Source organism: Rhinopithecus bieti, unplaced genomic scaffold, assembly GCF_001698545.2.
Source record: "Rhinopithecus bieti isolate Rb0 unplaced genomic scaffold, ASM169854v2 scaffold_18644, whole genome shotgun sequence".
Lineage (NCBI taxonomy): Eukaryota > Metazoa > Chordata > Mammalia > Primates > Cercopithecidae > Rhinopithecus > Rhinopithecus bieti.
The window spans coordinates 1964842-1984429 of record NW_016809656.1 but is presented as its reverse complement, the minus strand read 5'-3'; positions in this window follow the sequence as shown (position 1 = coordinate 1984429).

Here is a 19588-nt window from a genome sequence, read left to right as displayed (position 1 = left end):
AAAAAAAAAAAAAAAAAAAAAAAGGTTTCCTCCTGGAATCCCAAGAATTACAAACGGATATATCCCACTCAAAATCTTCCAGCTCTGCCTGCTTACTAAGCTGTAGAAACTACAGGTTTTCCTAGCTCTGTTTCTTGAAGGGCTCCACCCTGGGACCAATAATTCATTAAGAGATTGGCAATGAAAATCTTGCACTGTAATCTCACCTACTTGGGAGGCTGAGGCAAGATAATTGCTTGAATCTGGGAGGCAGAGGTTTCAGTGATCTGAGATTGTACCACTGCACTCCAGATTGGGTGACAGAGTGAGACTCCACTTCGAAAAGTAAAAAGAGAAGAGAAGAGAAGAGAAGAGAAGAGAAGAGAAGAGAAGAGAAGAGAAGAGAAGAGAAGAGAACAGAAGAGAAAAAAGAGAAATCTTATGATTGGATCTTCTTCTGTGTGTGTGTATGCATATATACATACATATATATATATATATATATATATCATGCTTGTGATGTTTATATAAAAGAACTCTAGTTAATTGGCTGAAAGAAAATAAGTGCTTAGATCAAATATTTTGAAGGAAGAATAAAAGCTGTAATGCCTTTTAGTTCACATGACTTTAAGAAATAAAAGGCAGTTTTAAATTTTGTTGCTGAAGTTAAAATGTCTTCAGAATGTAAACATATGGTTTAAGTCATGAAGGTCAGATATTATGTTTGCTAAATTCTTTAAGGTCATAAACAGATTATTTGGTCTTCGAAAATTTTTTGGCTTGCCTGCTTTAGAGTTTGGTAAGGCCTGGGGACATGTGGAGTTAACCATGCACCTAACTATGCTTGAAAGAATCAGACCTTATCTGCACCTAGTATATAATTAAAATAACTTACCAGGTTTTACATCAAAATTAAGAATTGCTAAGAATTACCATTATATCATGTAATTGAAACTACTGAAAATAGATTTACATGCAAGGTGTGTAAGGAAAGTAAAATGTATTTTTAGTAAAATATTATAAGAAGGCATGGAAATGTACATTTTTGACATGTTTAGTTACATGGGATTGTCAAAATAAAATAAGGAAAATAAGGTTTAATCTTCTTCAGGTTATATTTTAGTGAGTAATATATGTTCTAAAATTGTATGGGATTTCTAAAATTCTAATGTCTGAGTATATACTATCATTCATAATATAAATATAAATTTTGCCTAAAAATTATTTTAAATTAGATACAATAAAGGTAAACATTTAAAGTAGTTGTGGAGGGCTTGTATAAATTAATCTTTTAAGAGAAATTCTATGTGTGAACCTAGTGACTAAACTCTCAAGGATATTATTTGGTTATTCTGTAAATAGAATATTGGAATAAAAGCATGCAAGGCTTTCTGAAGGCACTGATATGCTCTTTAACAAAAATTGGTGAAGGATTATAGAAAGGTTGTAAGAATCTCACCTCATGATCAAACTAGTTAAGATTGGATAAGTTTATCTATAATGTTTCATTAAAAAATTGTGGTTAACCTAAATAGTAGACAAATGCAAGGGTGAAATTTGGCACTCTCTCAAAAAACATTTTCATGTAATACTAAAGGATCATGAAAGATTTTTGTTAGCTTTGAGAATACTGAAAAGAAGGAAAGACAAGAGACAGATTGTTTAGAAGCTGTCTTCCCTCTTAATGAGTAAAGGTTTTGCTTGTTTAAAAAATTTTGAGTTATCATTTTGGCTAAATAAATGACTTATAGTAATCTGGAATTTTATTTCACAATATCAATTGTTTTAAACCTTTAACAAGTTTGATAGGCTTCCCAAAATCAAATTTCTGCTTCAAACTAGTCTTTTCTAACCCCTAACTTTTGGATGTTACAGAGGGCCCCTGGAGTATCCAAAAGAAAGATAAACATGATTATTTGACATGTTTAGTTACATGGGATTGTCAAAACAAAAATAAGGTTTAATCTCCTTCAGGTTATATTTTAGTGAATAATATATGTTCTAAAATTGTATGGGATTTCTAAAATTCTAATATCTAAGTATATACTATCAAGCATAATTAGGGTTATTATGTTAAATTTTTGTAAACCACAGAAATAACCAAATTTCTTTGTGAATCACGTTTTTTATTATAACTACCCTGGACATTGTGTCAATCACAGACAATTGTTATCCTGTTTTAATCCTCTTCAAAAGGTAGTTTATAATCAGTTGTAGGATCTTGACAGATGCTCTCAAATCAGGTTTCTGATAACCTTTGAGACTGTGACATGGGAATAGAGGAACTTTCAGAACTCATGAGGAGCTGAAATGTTCATAAATATGAAGCAGAACAAGAATTAACTGAATAGATGGAACTAATAGAAAATTGAAGTAACCTTTTTTAACATTTTTGCTTAAAATGTTGCTGATCCTTTATTTTCAAAGTCAGAAAATGTTTATTTTGAGGTCTTTACAGCTTTTAACAATTGAATAAGGTATACTACTGTGAACAAAATTTGGAGCATATTTATTTCTCTCTTCCTGGTTTCTCCAGAATTAGGAAATTGGAAAATTATTTGTATTCTTAACTTAAGACAACTTATTGCATGTTATTCACATACATCCAATAAGAATTCATTTTCTTTTGCAACAGAACGTAATTGAAGAAACTGGTTATTATACCAAGTCTTTCACTGGAAAGGTGTGCTTTCCTTTAATGAATCAAGTTTGACTTGTAGAGGCAATAAAAGTCTCTTGGGAAAACTGGCCTCATACCTTGTCTACACAGCCCATGTACAGGGTTCCTCATCTGTGTAAATAAAGAATTTCATTTTCTGACAGGCCCAGGAGCCCTAAGTTATCTGGGACCTCAAGAAGAGATGAATCTACCCAACTTGTAGGTATTTGGGGGTAAAAACCCATGGCTGGACTTGGCTTTAAATAGTGTTATCTGAGATTCCTTATGGAACAGAGTTACATCAGAGCCAATTTTAAAAGGCAAATAATCTGGCCAAGTATAAGACTAAAGTATATTTTGCAAACAAATCAGTCCTATCATGACTTTTTTTTTTTTTTTTTTTTTTTTTTTTTTTTTTTTTTTTTTTTTTTTGAGACAGAGTCTCGCTCTGTCACCCAGGCTGGAGCGCAGTGGCCAGATCTCAGCTCACTGCAAGCTCCGTCCCCCGGGTTTACGCCATTCTCCTGCCTCAGCATCCCAAGTAGCTGGGACTACAGGCGCCCGCCACCTCACCCGGCTAGATTTTTGTATTTTTTTTTTTTTTTAGTAGAGATGGGGTTTCACCGTATTAGCCAGGATGGTCTCGATCTCCTGACCTCGTGATCCGCCCGTCTCGGCCTCCCAAAGTGCTGGGATTACAGGCTTGAGCCACCGCGCCCGGCCATGATTTGTTTTTAATACAAAAGAGGACTGAAAAAAGAGAACTTATGTTTGAAAACTTATCATACACTTGCCATTCAATTCTAGTCTCATTAGTTGTTTTCAGCTTTTGTCTGCATTTTATGCTAATCTTGCTTATTCCTGTGAACCAACCAATGATCTCTGGCTGCAGCTCAGAAGAAACAAAAAGAATGGGTAATGTAAAAATATGGATTAATCTTCTAGTTCTGGGCAATTATCCTGCAAACGCTGACAGGTGATAGGGGTAGATACGGTGTCCATAACATGGAAGTTTCTCTTCTTGGGAAATTAAGACCAAGGGAGCTAACCAAAGCCAATCTCAATGCACCAAAATCTTAGCAGGCATAACTATAGCTACCAGTTTTCTTGTCATGTCAGCAGCCTTGTCATTTTTGAGCTGTGCTTACCCTCTTGTTTTGATACATGTCTTCTAATAACCTGGATTGTCTCTTCGCACCTTCAGGCCATCAAACTCCAAACAGTCACGCAACCAGAGCCTCAGACAATGGCTCCTTTTACCAGAGATCCACAGATAGGTCTCTAAGAGAGTTCTGACTGCTGTTTTCCAAAAAAAGCACTCCCTGTCATCATGACAGTTAAAAGTGGTAAGCATACTTATCCTAATGGAAGTTAAATATACCTTTTCAGAGGAAGGGATGATAGCAGCAGGAGGTAGTCTAAGTCCTAGGCAGATAGGGGAGGGTCCCCAGTGAAACTGACCTTCAAGCCAAAGACAGTTTAAAGTCTAGCTACAAATCCTGCATAAATCCATAGACTAGATTGAAAGCCTCTCTTCCCATTTAGCATGGTTTCTTCTGATTGATCCTCACCCTTTACCTATTTTTCATGTACTTCCCCTTTCTTAATTGTTTTTTTTTTTTTTACACTTTCATGGCCACCTTTGAGTTGTGTCTTTCTTTTAAACTTTTTCACATACTCATAAAGCAATCAGCACACACTCCCCATTTTGAGCCCATAAAAGTCCTGGACCCAGCCACACTGAGGGAGAAACCACCCAGGTTCAGTGGTCCTCTCTCCACTGAGATCTGTTTTGTCACTCAATGAAACTATTACCTGTCCTCTTTGCCCTTTGATTGTCAGCATAACCTCATTCTTCTTGGATGCAGGACAAAAACTCAGGAAATGCTGGATTCAGGTAGAAGCTGTAATACAGGCGGACTGGGGCATGCCCGGCCCAGCTGTAGGCTGAACCAGTGTACAAACCAGGCACGGCCCGGCAGGTTGAATGGGCAGGGTGCCCGCTGTGGCAGGCCTGGAGCTGAGAGAGGCCCCAGGGGTTGTCACTGGCAACAGAAGTCCATGCTGGCAAAGTGACCAAGAAAAATCCTGCATTAAAATCTTATAGATGACTATAAATTAAAGTCTCAAACCATTGATTATTTATCCTCTACTAATGTACTATTTAACTTTACAGCCATTTTTATAATAATGTTTCATTTAAGAGAACAAAATTGGTGTTTCTGACTAAAATAAATTACATAAAATGTATCAAAAGTATCTAAAACACAAGTCAAGGTTGCTCATGGTATTTTAAAAGCAGAAAATATCACTTAGATGGATAGAAATGAATTTTTACTACCACTGTTTCAACTATAAACTTTTGGGGAAAAGTTAAATTTGACAATAGCAAGAGAAGTAATCAAAGAGTGAAAAAAAAAGTTTTTCATTAATAGTGCACCTGGCTTAGATATTGTTCTATTAGTAATTTATTAATTCCTTTATCAAATTTGAATGAATGTAAAAGAACTCAGTTGGTAACAAAACATATTCATACCTATTAAGAAAGAGATGCAAGTGCTATTATCTGAAGACCCACAGAATAATCATACGCCTTTAATTGCAAAAGAAGCAAATGTGTTGCAAATTTCTCAGGACTAACAAACACATAGATGAGAAATCATGTGGACCAAGATATAATCCTGACCAAGATAACTGCAGAAGAACGGAAGATAAAATTGGGATACTGAATACTCAAATTGATATTGGCCAAGGGCTAAGGAAGTAAACTCAGAATGTTGTGATATTTTTCAACCCTATTGCTTTTAAAATATACACGTGACTTTTGTTAAGATATACTTAGAGTAAAGGAAACATCATACTTGAAAGCATATTATGTCTTGCGAAAATCAATAGGCATTGATAATGTAGAGTTTAAAATTTATAATGATTTTTTTTTCAGTGATTTCAGCTTGATGTCTATCCCCCAAAACACAAACACATCATAAGACAACCAGCTGACCATAATCACTACAGTGTATTGGGTGTCATCATTATGTTAATTAAATTGTGTACCAATAATATTCGTTTCAACATTACTAACAGTGAAAAGAATATGTTTTTATGAAAATAATGCCAACACCAGTCACATTGACTCATTTTCTCTTTAAGTAACATAGTTTAACATGTCATATGGTAAAACTCAGTCTATCTGTCTGTACACAGGCCTACATACATATTAACAGTGTTACATAAAATATTGCAAACATTCAATGTATTCTTAAAGATAGAATTCAAAGGTTCCAGGAGAGGTATATAAATATTACTGTTAAGGTTTCAGTCAAAACCTGAAGAGGAAACTTTGTCCCTCTAAGTTTTATTTAGTAATAAACTTTCCAAAGCAGTAGGGATAAAATTTTAAGTGTGGAATTTAAAGGTTTTTGAAAAGTAGTGACAGAAAACAAATACACTGGCAAACAGGTGTGGTTGTATCAAAATGTTGACAGTGCCAGTGGCCCCAAGCAGTGACTTCAAACCCTGACCAGTAGGGGCAAAGGTCACAGAGCATTGAATTGTTTGTTTCTATGGTTTGCCATGCAGAGAATAATCTTCAGAAAGCTATACAATACGTTTCTCCTTGAAAAATGACACTAGAACAAAAGGAACTAACATCGTTGATGATACCATTAAGATAAAACCAAGAATTCTGAGTAAGAGTTCAATTAAGAAAACCATTTTATTTAACATATAACATAGAATGTAAAATTGGGGGAAGATTCAAATAGAGTCTGTAACTCAGACATGGGCACTTCATTCTCTTTAGAAAATAATCAGGAAATCATATAAATGATTTTCTTCAAGGAACTTTATCAGGAACATTTTAAAACATGAAGTCATTTACAAATTCAGAATGTTTCAAAGGGTGCATTTTCCTCTTTAATTGATATGTTTTGTTTTTTGTTGTTTATGAGTAGTTATTCATTATGAAGAGGAAAACAAGGTTAAGTTGCATATATCACAAATGGGAAAAAAGCTTTAGAGACAAATAATATATTTAAGTTGCTTTTAAAAAGGTCTTCTTGTGAATAGCGCATCAGGTACTACATTTATTACCTGGTGGATGAAACAATTTGCACATTGAACACCCACAACATGCAATTTACCTATATAGCAAAACTGCACGTGTACCCCTGAACCTAAAATAAAAGCTTTTTAAAAATGCCCCCTTAAAATCTCTTGACCTTATATGTATAGCAAAATATACTGCTGGAAAGAGACAAAATATCTTAGAGGAAAAATCTAAGGCCACAATTAAATACCAGAGTCAGAAATGAGAGAAAATCAATTCAAATTATATTTTCTTTCTTAATGATAAAAGAGATGAATAATTGACAAGTTGATATAAATTGAGTATCAATTTGAATATCCAAGTTGGACTGGTTTGAAACCAGCTTTTTGTTTTTATCCATTATTAAATGTTTCTTCGGGACAAAGCCATTTCTCAGGGTATTTATTTAAGATTCTTTTTAAGTCAATATATGACGATAATCTAGAGAATCAACTGGAATTAAATACCTATACTAAGCCACTGTATGTCATAAAAATATAAAGCCTTACTTGCTGAATATCTGAAAGCAAGAGAGACAGTTAAGAGAGAGAGGAAGAGAAATGGGAGATAACATGAATTCTCATTAAAACAGTAAGCATAAATTTAATTTTTTTGCCACTTTCTTTTTTCCACTAAAGTTATACTCTTCTGGCATAATTCAAATGATTTTTTTATAATATTAGTAGATACACAGTTGTAATATGAAGACTACTGATGTAAAATCTGCACCCATATGGTCAGAGATATTAAGTAAGATATTCCCATTAAGGATAAATGGAGAATCTAAATTAAAGGAAGTTAAAATAATTAAACTATGGCAACATATTAAAGTTATATAATTTTCAAAAGAATGAATCACACTGTACTCAAAAGTCAAGCAATATTTATGTATAGATGTTTTTTAAAGTGCAAGTTGGCAGATTCAATATTGTCTGGGTAATCCTCACTTTCAGAAACTTTGTTCTTTATTTTTTTCTCCATTCAATATTGCCTGACAAATATCTATCATTTGCTTCTGGCCAGTGTTAGCTGGACTTGCAGAGGTTTTCAGTCAAAGATGAATATAAAATTATATATATTTATATAATTAAGATTCTATTTGTAAAGTGAAAATGAACCTTAGAATAATAAAACCGATAAATCAAGTTATTGTCACTGAGATTTTGTTGCATGATTGTAATATGATATAAATTATTTTTAAATATTTCATATTCTGAATTCATTTTAGATACATCAGTCTTAAATTTTATAGCAACAGGATGATTGACAATCTAATTGTAAGGTATATACATATATATACATTTTTTACAGAATGACAGAAATTTAAATCTTCTGCAATTAATACTATAAAGTTATGAAGTTAACTATACTATAAATACTATGAAGTTAACTAGAAAATAATACTGCAATTATTTTCTAGTTAACTTCAGAAAAGTAAAAAGATATTACAATTTTATTAAAGTATTCATGGGTATTGTACATTTTCCAATGTCTAGAGGAAAATAAAATAATAATAACATTTTTAAATCAGTGAAAATAAAGTGTTACAGCTTACAAGTTAGAATCTAAAGCTCATTTCAACATGTAGGTGAGGACTGCTGTAGATACATAATTAAAATCAAAATCTCTTCCTAACCTAGAAAACTTCTCCACAAAGATATAAGCAAAAGAAAGTTTCTTATGAAGCAAATATTAAACCAGAATGTCATGCACATCAAGGCAATCCACTCAAGACATTACAAAACTAGAAAAACCTTACACGTTTATACAGCTGAGTAGATCTAACCAATTACATACATGTTCTCATGATAAACAATAGCTAGTCCTCAAGTAAGATAATTTGACAGAGCCATTTGTCACATAAATTCACCCTAAATTTACTTGGCAATTGGAGTGATTCTCTGGATTGGCCAATTAGTTTTACGATAGGAAAAATAAACTATTCCTGTCTTCATGTCAGGGAACGGTCTTACAACTCTTACAACGGTCTTACAACTTACAATGTGCCCTGAAAAGCCAGGTACTTACCTTCCCACAGAAACCGAAATAAGGACATTATCTTTCCTGATGATTACCTTTCAAAAAGAGGTCCTTAAGAACAGAACGTCATTCCTAGATCATAAACCTCGTAAGAGGTGTAATTTAGCTTTTAAAAGGATTTACATACATTCTAAAAGACAGAAAAGAATTTACAGTTAGAAGTTTCTTAAAGTAAATGCTCCACGAAAAAAGAGTAGGAGAAATCTCTTCCCTTATTTTCAAAAGAGATTTTTTTTTTTCTTTTCAGATAGGTATTTACCCTTAAAAGACAATCTACATGAACTCATTGCAAATACAATATTGACTAACTCGAAGTCGACTGTAAACACTTAATAATTTGTTCATTGTCGACTCTGTTGTCTTTATCTATAGTTTTGCTGAACTTATAAAGTACTTTCCTCTAAGCAGCTTAGTCTTTTGTAAGGAAATTAGGTTATAGAAATTACAGATGAAAAGATATTTTCTAAGTATCTTAATTCGGCAAATGTTTAAAACATAAACAAATGATATATTTGCTAATCAAAAGATACTCTTATCAAGATGTAAGGACCAAAAAAAAAAAAAAGCAAAACCAAACCATACAAACAAAGCAAAACAAAATAAACCCCATTGCTTTTGTGCATTTTACTGTTTCTGTTAATGTATGATTAAAAAAATGAATGAAACAGAATCAACTTGTATGTAGTTCTTTCATCCAAATAAAGAAATGACATTAAACCCACATTATCACAGAAACACTTTGGAAGAAAGTAAAAGCATAATTAAACAAGTTAACATATATTTGAATACTGAGTGTCAACATGTGCAAAACTCATTATTTTATGTGTTAATTACATAAATTGAACAACATTTTGATGTTCCTTGTAAAAGTTACACAAAGGGAAAGAATCAAATTGATATGATATTTTAAGATAATAAAATGATCAAATTTAATTGTTTTTGATATGCTGGATGACACAGGAATAAAGCATCATTCTATAGGCACAATTACACTTTTCTATACTAAGGCATATCATGCCCCATAATGATATAATTTCTATGGGAAAACCCCTCTCTAGACATGTTTCCAAGTCATACTTATGGACCAACAACTAATGACTGTTTATCCCATTTCTATGCATATAGGCAGATATGCAGGTAGGTAGATTAGTAGGTAGTACTTGATACACACAAACACACACATAAACTTCATATAAATTTCTTATATATTATATATAAAATATATATTTATATATAAATTTATATATATTATATATAATATATATTATATATATTTGTGTGTGTATATATATGTTCTATACATATATATGTTCTATTTGCAATTATCGTGATCTGGAGTGGAAAGAGTCCTGTTGCCAGAGCAACCATGAATCTCCATCAACCACGAATGGAAAAAGGAGCTTGCAGCTTTGACCAAGATTATTGGTGAGGCATGTTTTGTGTGTGTGCGTTTTTTTGTTTGTTTGTTTTTGCATTTTTGAGACAGAGTCTTGCTCTGTCGCCCAGGCTGAAGTGCAATGGCATGATCTCGGCTCACCGCAACCACCACCTCTCAGGTTCAAGCAATTTTCCTGACTCAGCCTCCCGAGTAGCTGGGATTACAGGCATGCACCACCATGCCCAGTTAACTTTTGTATTTTTTAGTAGAGACGGGGTTTCACCATGGTGGCCAGGCTGGTCTTGAAATCCTGACCTCAGGTGATCCAATGCCTCAGTCTCCCAGGGTGCTGGGATTACAGGCATGCGCCACTGTGGGTTTTTTTGTTGTTTTTTTGTTTTTCTGAGTGCTTGGTTACCTATGTACTCAATATAACTCAATTTTATTTTTTCTGTATTTTCTATTTTTTTTCTCCTCTGTGTGGGCTACATGTACCTACTTATCACTTTGATACCTTTCTCTCCTTCTGTCTACTGCTAGATTCCCTCTGGGTAATAAAACATTTAGTCAGCAAGTACTGATGGATAAATTATTCTGTAGGATATATTTTATAAAAGACACAGTGAGGCACTACTTCTGTTTTCAAGAGCTATGTATTGTAGCAGATATTAATTATAAAAAAGAAGTAAAAATTAATGTAGAAATAAAGAAGCAGCAAATTGAGTAGTAAATCATAGCTAGATATCGCTTCGGAACTCCCGTTATATAGTTATTTGTCTATAAGTTCTTCTTATATTGCTTGATATCTTAAAACATGTATAAACCTACATTTTTCGGTCTTCAAAGAGAACATCACACAAAAGCTATAATCTCTCTATAAGGAATTTCTTTCTTGGGTTTTTTTCTTTTAGAAAATCTGTGCTTATTTTAGAAAATAAAATAAATATATTTTAAGGTTATTAACATTGCTTTTTTTTTTTACAATCTTTAAATTATGTAACATTGGGCAGCAATCACACAACTATGTTTATTGTCTCTGGAAATAGTATTATTTTCTTGCTATCCTGTTTTAAGTCAGTTTAAATCTCAGATAAACTCAAATGTTTACTTCTGAGTTGTCATTAAAATCTATACCTAAATCGAGCATAGTGACTCATGCCTGTAATTGCAGCACTTTGGGAAACCAAGCCAGGAAGATCACTTGAGGTCAGGAATTCAAGAGTATCATAGATAACATAGAAAGAACTTGTGGTTATGAGAGAAAAGCAAAGAAAATTAGCCAGATGCAGTGGCATGTACCTGTAGTCCAGCTACTCAGAAGGCTCGGGTGGGAGGATCACTTGAGCCCAGCAGTTCCAGGATACAGTGAATGAAAAGTATGCCACTGCACCTCAGTCTGGGTGGCACAACGAGACCGCATCTCAAAAAGATAATTATTTAGTTAATTAATTAATGTAAATCTATACCTAATACATCATACTTTTCAAAAATGAGCTCCCTCTGAAGAAATATTGCTTGAATACGTATATACATATATATATACACATACATACAGAGTTAAACTATATACTCTAATTAAATCACCTAGTAAGTAGACTTATTTCTATCATAGTTAAGATTTGAAAAGTTTATATAAAAATGATACTCATACTAATTTGGTAACATCAATTTATTATTCCCAAGAAAGATTAAACAAGATATCATTATCAATAATCCTGTAAGATCTTATTGGATCTCCTATATATTAAAGAAAACATATCAGAAAAATATAGATTGAGTCATGCCAAAGACCTTTCTAAAAGTGGTGCTAGTATTATAAAATTAGCCATCCATATTAATTTAATACAACTGCTAACAACTAAATTTTTAAAAAGAGATTTCATATGCTTTCCACATTTTTTCTGTTAATTTTTAAATATCTTGATATGTATGTGATTCTATTAATCTCATTGTTAATATAATAGGACTAGCACTAAGATATTATATGAATTTAAGCTGACATTTTAATAATGTATGTTATGGTATCTTACTAAGTGATTTAGGTACAGATAAAACTTACTATATTTATCAAATATCTACTTTTCTGTGGATTCTATGTTTTTCTAACAATTATTTATTAAATGCTTATTACTGCCTTTAAGATGGGTGTTATCATCACTCTATAGGTTAAACAAGAAAAAAAAAAAGCTTGTTTTTCTTCCTCTTGTTAACCCAAATATAGGAGAGATGACATTCAAACCTAAATTTCTTCTAGGCATGCCAGCACCAGGGAAAGTGGTGACTGATATAAGAAAGTTAAAAACAGTGTGGTATTTTCAGGGTTAATGATTAACTATGCTCAGAAAACATGATATGATATTATTTTAGCTAGAAGGCTTGTAGTGCGCTAAAGAACTCAGAACGGATCTTATAAAAAATCTCCGTGATTAGTTCAAAATTATAGAAAGCATGTCCAACTTGGAGATGACATGAATTGTTCAGCTGTATAAAATAAAATGGATCTGTATGTTGTTATTCAAATATACATATATAGATTGTATATATATAAACATTCATGTACACACAGACACCCAAATGGCCAGCAAGTATATGAAAGGTGCTCTACATCGCTAATCATCAGAAATATGCAGATTGAAACCACAGTGAGAAACTTCCTCCCACCTTTTAGAACAGCTGTTCAAACAACAATAACAACAAAGGACAAGTGTGAGCAAGGCTGTAGAGAAAGAGGAACTTTTGTACGCTATCGGTAGAAATGTAAATTGTTACAACCAATACAAAAAACACTATGGAGATTCCTCAGAAAATTAAAAAGAGAATTACCTTATGATCCAGCAATCTCCGTTCTGGGTATTTATCCAAAAAAAAAAAAAAAAAAAAAAAAAAAAACTGAAATCATGATCTCAAAGATCTCAAAGACATATCTGCACTCATGTTCATTCTAACATTATTCACAATAATTAAGATACAGAAACAACACAAGCGTACATCAACATCAGGTGAATAAAAAAATGTAATATATATACACAATGGAATACTATACAGTCTTCTAAAAAGAAGAAAACCCTGCCATTTGTGGCAACATGATGGAGGGAGAAGATACTATGCTAAGTGAAATAAGCCAGATGCGGAATGACAAATACTGTATGATATCTCTTACATGTGGAATCTAAAACTGTCAAATTCATAGACATAGAGAGTAGAATAATGGTTACTGAGAGATGGCAGAGGCCAGATATGGAGAGATGTTGGTCAAAGGATACAAAGTTTCAGTTATACAAAATGAATAAGGTCTGGAAATCTATAGCATGGTGACTGTAAGTAACAATGCTGTAATGCGTACTTGACATTTTCTAAGAGGGTAGACCCTAAGTTTTGTCAGCACACAAAAACACACAAGTGGTAACCTTGTAAGGTGATAGATTTTGTTAATTAGATGGATTGTAGTGACTCTTTCAATGTGTCTATGTCGGGTGTGGCGGGGGGGGCAGGTTTTGGATACTTTAATGTACACAATAAAAATAAATTCTATAATAGAACTCAGAACATACTGACAAAAAAAGAACAAGAAAGCAAAATGAATAAACAGCAAGGATCAACAACCAACAAGATGAAACTTTACATGTGTTAAATATAAAATGTGCTTTTCAGTTAAAAAACGAGCTGTATAACATGAGATGAGAGAAAAGTCTAACTTAAGAGCAGTTCATAACAAGATCACCTTATGTTCATTGATGAGAGTATCACAACTGCTATAACAGTGATTGCCTAATGTGGACCAAAATTGATGGAAGCAGAAACTCAGCAATTGGGTAGACACTGTTCTCCAGTTGCCAGTAACACTCAAAGATATGTCTTAAGTTTCAAGAAGTAAATTTTGAGCAGGGTATTGAGAAACAACAGTTCATACAGGAAAGTGCGGCTACCATGTTTAAAGGTAAGGAAATCTCATAAAATGAGGACTACTTGAAGGAACTTGTTTTAGCTTGGAGAAAATGAAACAACAAAAAAAAAAGGATCATGAAAGTTTTCAAATACATGAAAGTCAACCATGGGTTTATAAAAGCACCTGTGATTGTGATAAATGGGTACAAATAAAAGGGAGGTGGATTATGGTTTAATTTATTGAATATAATTCTACCAATTAATTCATTTTCCAGAAAACATTAAGCTGGTGTCTCCCTTTATCAGTAAAAGCAGAGGATATTTTCTCCTTTGCTTTATAAGGACTCATAAATGTTAGATCTTTTGACTAGCAAAACATTACACATTTTATAAGTAACAGTTAGTTATTGTTACTAACTCTTGGAAGAAGTGTAAGGGTTTCAGTTATTCTGAATGGGACCATTGTCTTAGAAGACTGTGAATTTGATAGGTACTTATTCACTAGGGAGAAAATTCCATAAAATATTTGGAAGCAAGTTGATTTAATATATTATATTTCATGTACTTTCCATTTAGCACCCAGCAACATGAGGGGGGTTGAAAATCTTTTAAAAGTTATTTTCACATTGAATTACACACCTCATATCTTCCATGTTCTTGTTTTAGTGAAAAGTTTAAGATTTAAATAGCATGATAGTCTAGGCCCAAGGAATATATGTTATTTTCTTACAATTTGAACACAATAGGACTTTATGATCTTATTGTAAATTTCTCCATAGGTGAGTATAATATCTGTGATATTCATGTACAGGTGTGTGTATTTGTAATCTACACTCTTCAGTCATAAAATTGTCCTGAGTAAGTAGTTTATAATAACAAACTACCAGCCTTAGGATATGTTACAGACAGTCTTTGTTTTCCTATAGTACAATGTCACTTTTATTTGCAAATAGTTTTCCAATGGGAGAGGCTTGTCTTTTGAATTCATTTGACATTGACAAAGGAGTATAGCTTGGGATGAGAAAGTTCTCTTTATTCTACGTCTTTCTATATAGTCCTAGAATATGAAGTGATCATACTGGTCAGAAAATTGAGTACAATAAGGCAGAGCTCAGAGTGCTGTTAGTTCCAATTCTAACTGCTACTTTATTAAGTTGTATAGGAAAACATACTGTATATGGGAAAGTTCTTTGTGTTCCTTTCATAATCATTTTGCCTAACATGAGACACAAGCATACACACACAGACTTCCACACAGAGCTCTGGAATTTTAAAGAAAATTCCTAACATAATATTCATATATTTTCCCTCGGAAAGAGTAAAGCAAGAGCCACAAAACTATGGTTAGGTTTATATACTCTTTTATCAGTGCAATGGTCTAAATGTTAGTGTCCCCCCAAAACCAAAATTCGTATGTTAAAATCTTCATTTCCAAGGTGATGGTATTAGAAGTAAGGTGATTAGATTACGCAGAGGACATATTGTGTCCTTTTCTATGAAACAGACCTCGGGGAACTCTCTACCACCTTCCACCATATGAGGACACAGGAAAAGAGAGCCCTCCAGGAACCAGGAAGTGAGCCTTCATAAGACACTGATTCTGCTGCCACTTTGATCTTGGACTTCCCACCCTTAAAATTACGAGACACAAGTTTCTGTTGTGTATAGGCTACTCGCTGTATGATATTTTGCTGTGGCAACCCTGAAAGACTAAGACAATTGGTGCGCATTAGAGATAAGTTATATTGGTTATGAGGACCCCAAAGAAATTCCCGTTAGTACTTTTCCCATAAGAGATGAAAAGTATTTGACCCTGTATTTTCCATTAATCTAAATAGACAATGAAGAAAATAATACAACAAATATTATTACAACAGAATAACAGGCCTCTATTCTGATGTGACAGCCTTGAGGTAGAAAGAGAAATTAAGAGCTGTCCTCCATCTAATTAGAAATAGGTCTGCATGAATAGTACGGCCCTTATAAATTGTTTAATAACAGAAGTCACAAAGATGCTGCATTCCTTTTGTTAGATGATACTATACTACAAGACTTAAGTCAACGCTGGTAATTTGTCCTGTAAATTTAAGCCAAATTATTCAAAACAGTTGTATATTATTGCTAAGTCATTATCCAACTATCTGTCACATAACTGTTTTAGTCTCATTAAATGTCATTTATGATTATTCCATGTATATTACCAACAAAGTGCTGGAGTTTACATTTATCCTTGTGGAATATAATTTTATTATTTGATTTTATCCTTCCTTATGTTTGACAATAGTTTGGGTTGCTGTAATTTGTTTTCGTTTGCTTGGTTTTTTTTTCTCTAGTATTTATGCTGTCACACAAAATGTTTGCACCTATCCCAGCTGCATCTGTTCTGTGCCATCTGTATACCTTACTGTCATATAGCCTATGTCACTGTGCAAGTCATTAATATAAATATTGAACAAGATTATCCCCAGGACATATGGTTAGAGGCTTCCATCATAGTAGAAAGCAAATCTAAACCTCTAAACTTCAGTTACAGTAGCTTAACAACATAAGAAGCCATGCAATAATATTAGCACTTAATCCAAAGCTCTGTATCTCTTTCATATACACACAACCACCATCACCACTTCCAAAAAATAGATAAAACTAGCTGTTGTCATCAAAGGCTCATATTTTCAAGACTATCTCAGTTGCAGAATTCAAGAGACTATTTAAAACTCAACATAAATAATTTGTCTTTGTTATAAATAAAATCTCTGACCCTGAGGCTGGTGGGTAACGAGAAAATTCACTACTGATGAAGGGTGGAGGAAGAGCAATCACTAAAACAATATTGAACAAAGAAACTTCTATTATTATCTCAAAATATTATTTACTATATCTGCGTAGCCAGAGAACAGGAAATATAATAGTTTGATTATAAAAGAGCACTGATTAACTGATCCTGGACTATGCCATGAAGTCATTTGTTTCAACATAAGGCATTCTAACTTTATCATCACCATGATTAGGAACTATGTATTTTAGGTAAAATAGAGATTTGCATTAGCAGAATACTATTCTTTCTTCCACATAGAGAGATGTCTTATATACATAATATATATATATATGTATGTATTTAAAAGATATATATAAAATCTTGTCATATAAATAATATAATATGCATATTATGTGTATTACATAATATGTATATTACATTGTTTATATATTCTCTCCCATTGATCTGTTTTCTGTTTCTATTGATATTTTTTTGGTTTGAAAAATAGAAATCTCTTACTAGAAATGGTTTCAGATAAAAAGAAGCTTAAGGAATGGGCCCTGAGATGTATGAAATTAGTTCTCTGATGTGATTTTTTTAAAGGCATTGTAATGAGGTTTTCAATGGGAAAAGGGCCATTGGTAATCCTCAGAATGTGGTGGCAAAGAAGTTACTCAAATCACTGCCTCTGGTTCCCTGTAATCAAATGTATACAAAATATAAGGCACTGGATAACCAAGTATTTTGTGCTGCAATATTGTTTAGTAAAATTAACGTATAATAGAGTTTTTTGACCTCTAGGTGTGCTAGAGAACATAGGCAAAAACAATCAGTTCATTGTTTTAATNATGTCGGGTGTGGCGGGGGGGGCAGGTTTTGGATACTTTAATGTACACAATAAAAATAAATTCTATAATAGAACTCAGAACATACTGACAAAAAAAGAACAAGAAAGCAAAATGAATAAACAGCAAGGATCAACAACCAACAAGATGAAACTTTACATGTGTTAAATATAAAATGTGCTTTTCAGTTAAAAAACGAGCTGTATAACATGAGATGAGAGAAAAGTCTAACTTAAGAGCAGTTCATAACAAGATCACCTTATGTTCATTGATGAGAGTATCACAACTGCTATAACAGTGATTGCCTAATGTGGACCAAAATTGATGGAAGCAGAAACTCAGCAATTGGGTAGACACTGTTCTCCAGTTGCCAGTAACACTCAAAGATATGTCTTAAGTTTCAAGAAGTAAATTTTGAGCAGGGTATTGAGAAACAACAGTTCATACAGGAAAGTGCGGCTACCATGTTTAAAGGTAAGGAAATCTCATAAAATGAGGACTACTTGAAGGAACTTGTTTTAGCTTGGAGAAAATGAAACAACAAAAAAAAAAGGATCATGAAAGTTTTTCAAATACATGAAAGTCAACCATGGGTTTATAAAAGCACCTGTGATTGTGATAAATGGGTACAAATAAAAGGGAGGTGGATTATGGTTTAATTTATTGAATATAATTCTACCAATTAATTCATTTTCCAGAAAACATTAAGCTGGTGTCTCCCTTTATCAGTAAAAGCAGAGGATATTTTCTCCTTTGCTTTATAAGGACTCATAAATGTTAGATCTTTTTGACTAGCAAAACATTACACATTTTATAAGTAACAGTTAGTTATTGTTACTAACTCTTGGAAGAAGTGTAAGGGTTTCAGTTATTCTGAATGGGACCATTGTCTTAGAAGACTGTGAATTTGATAGGTACTTATTCACTAGGGAGAAAAATTCCATAAAATATTTGGAAGCAAGTTGATTTAATATATTATATTTCATGTACTTTCCATTTAGCACCCAGCAACATGAGGGGGGTTGAAAAATCTTTTTAAAAAGTTATTTTTCACATTGAATTACACACCTCATATCTTCCATGTTCTTGTTTTAGTGAAAAGTTTAAGATTTAAATAGCATGATAGTCTAGGCCCAAGGAATATATGTTATTTTTCTTACAATTTGAACACAATAGGACTTTATGATCTTATTGTAAATTTCTCCATAGGTGAGTATAATATCTGTGATATTCATGTACAGGTGTGTGTATTTGTAATCTACACTCTTCAGTCATAAAATTGTCCTGAGTAAGTAGTTTATAATAACAAACTACCAGCCTTAGGATATGTTACAGACAGTCTTTGTTTTCCTATAGTACAATGTCACTTTTATTTGCAAATAGTTTTCCAATGGGAGAGGCTTGTCTTTTGAATTCATTTGACATTGACAAAGGAGTATAGCTTGGGATGAGAAAGTTCTCTTTATTCTACGTCTTTCTATATAGTCCTAGAATATGAAGTGATCATACTGGTCAGAAAATTGAGTACAATAAGGCAGAGCTCAGAGTGCTGTTAGTTCCAATTCTAACTGCTACTTTATTAAGTTGTATAGGAAAACATACTGTATATGGGAAAGTTCTTTGTGTTCCTTTCATAATCATTTTGCCTAACATGAGACACAAGCATACACACACAGACTTCCACACAGAGCTCTGGAATTTTTAAAGAAAATTCCTAACATAATATTCATATATTTTTCCCTCGGAAAGAGTAAAGCAAGAGCCACAAAACTATGGTTAGGTTTATATACTCTTTTTATCAGTGCAATGGTCTAAATGTTAGTGTCCCCCCAAAACCAAAATTCGTATGTTAAAATCTTCATTTCCAAGGTGATGGTATTAGAAGTAAGGTGATTAGATTACGCAGAGGACATATTGTGTCCTTTTCTATGAAACAGACCTCGGGGAACTCTCTACCACC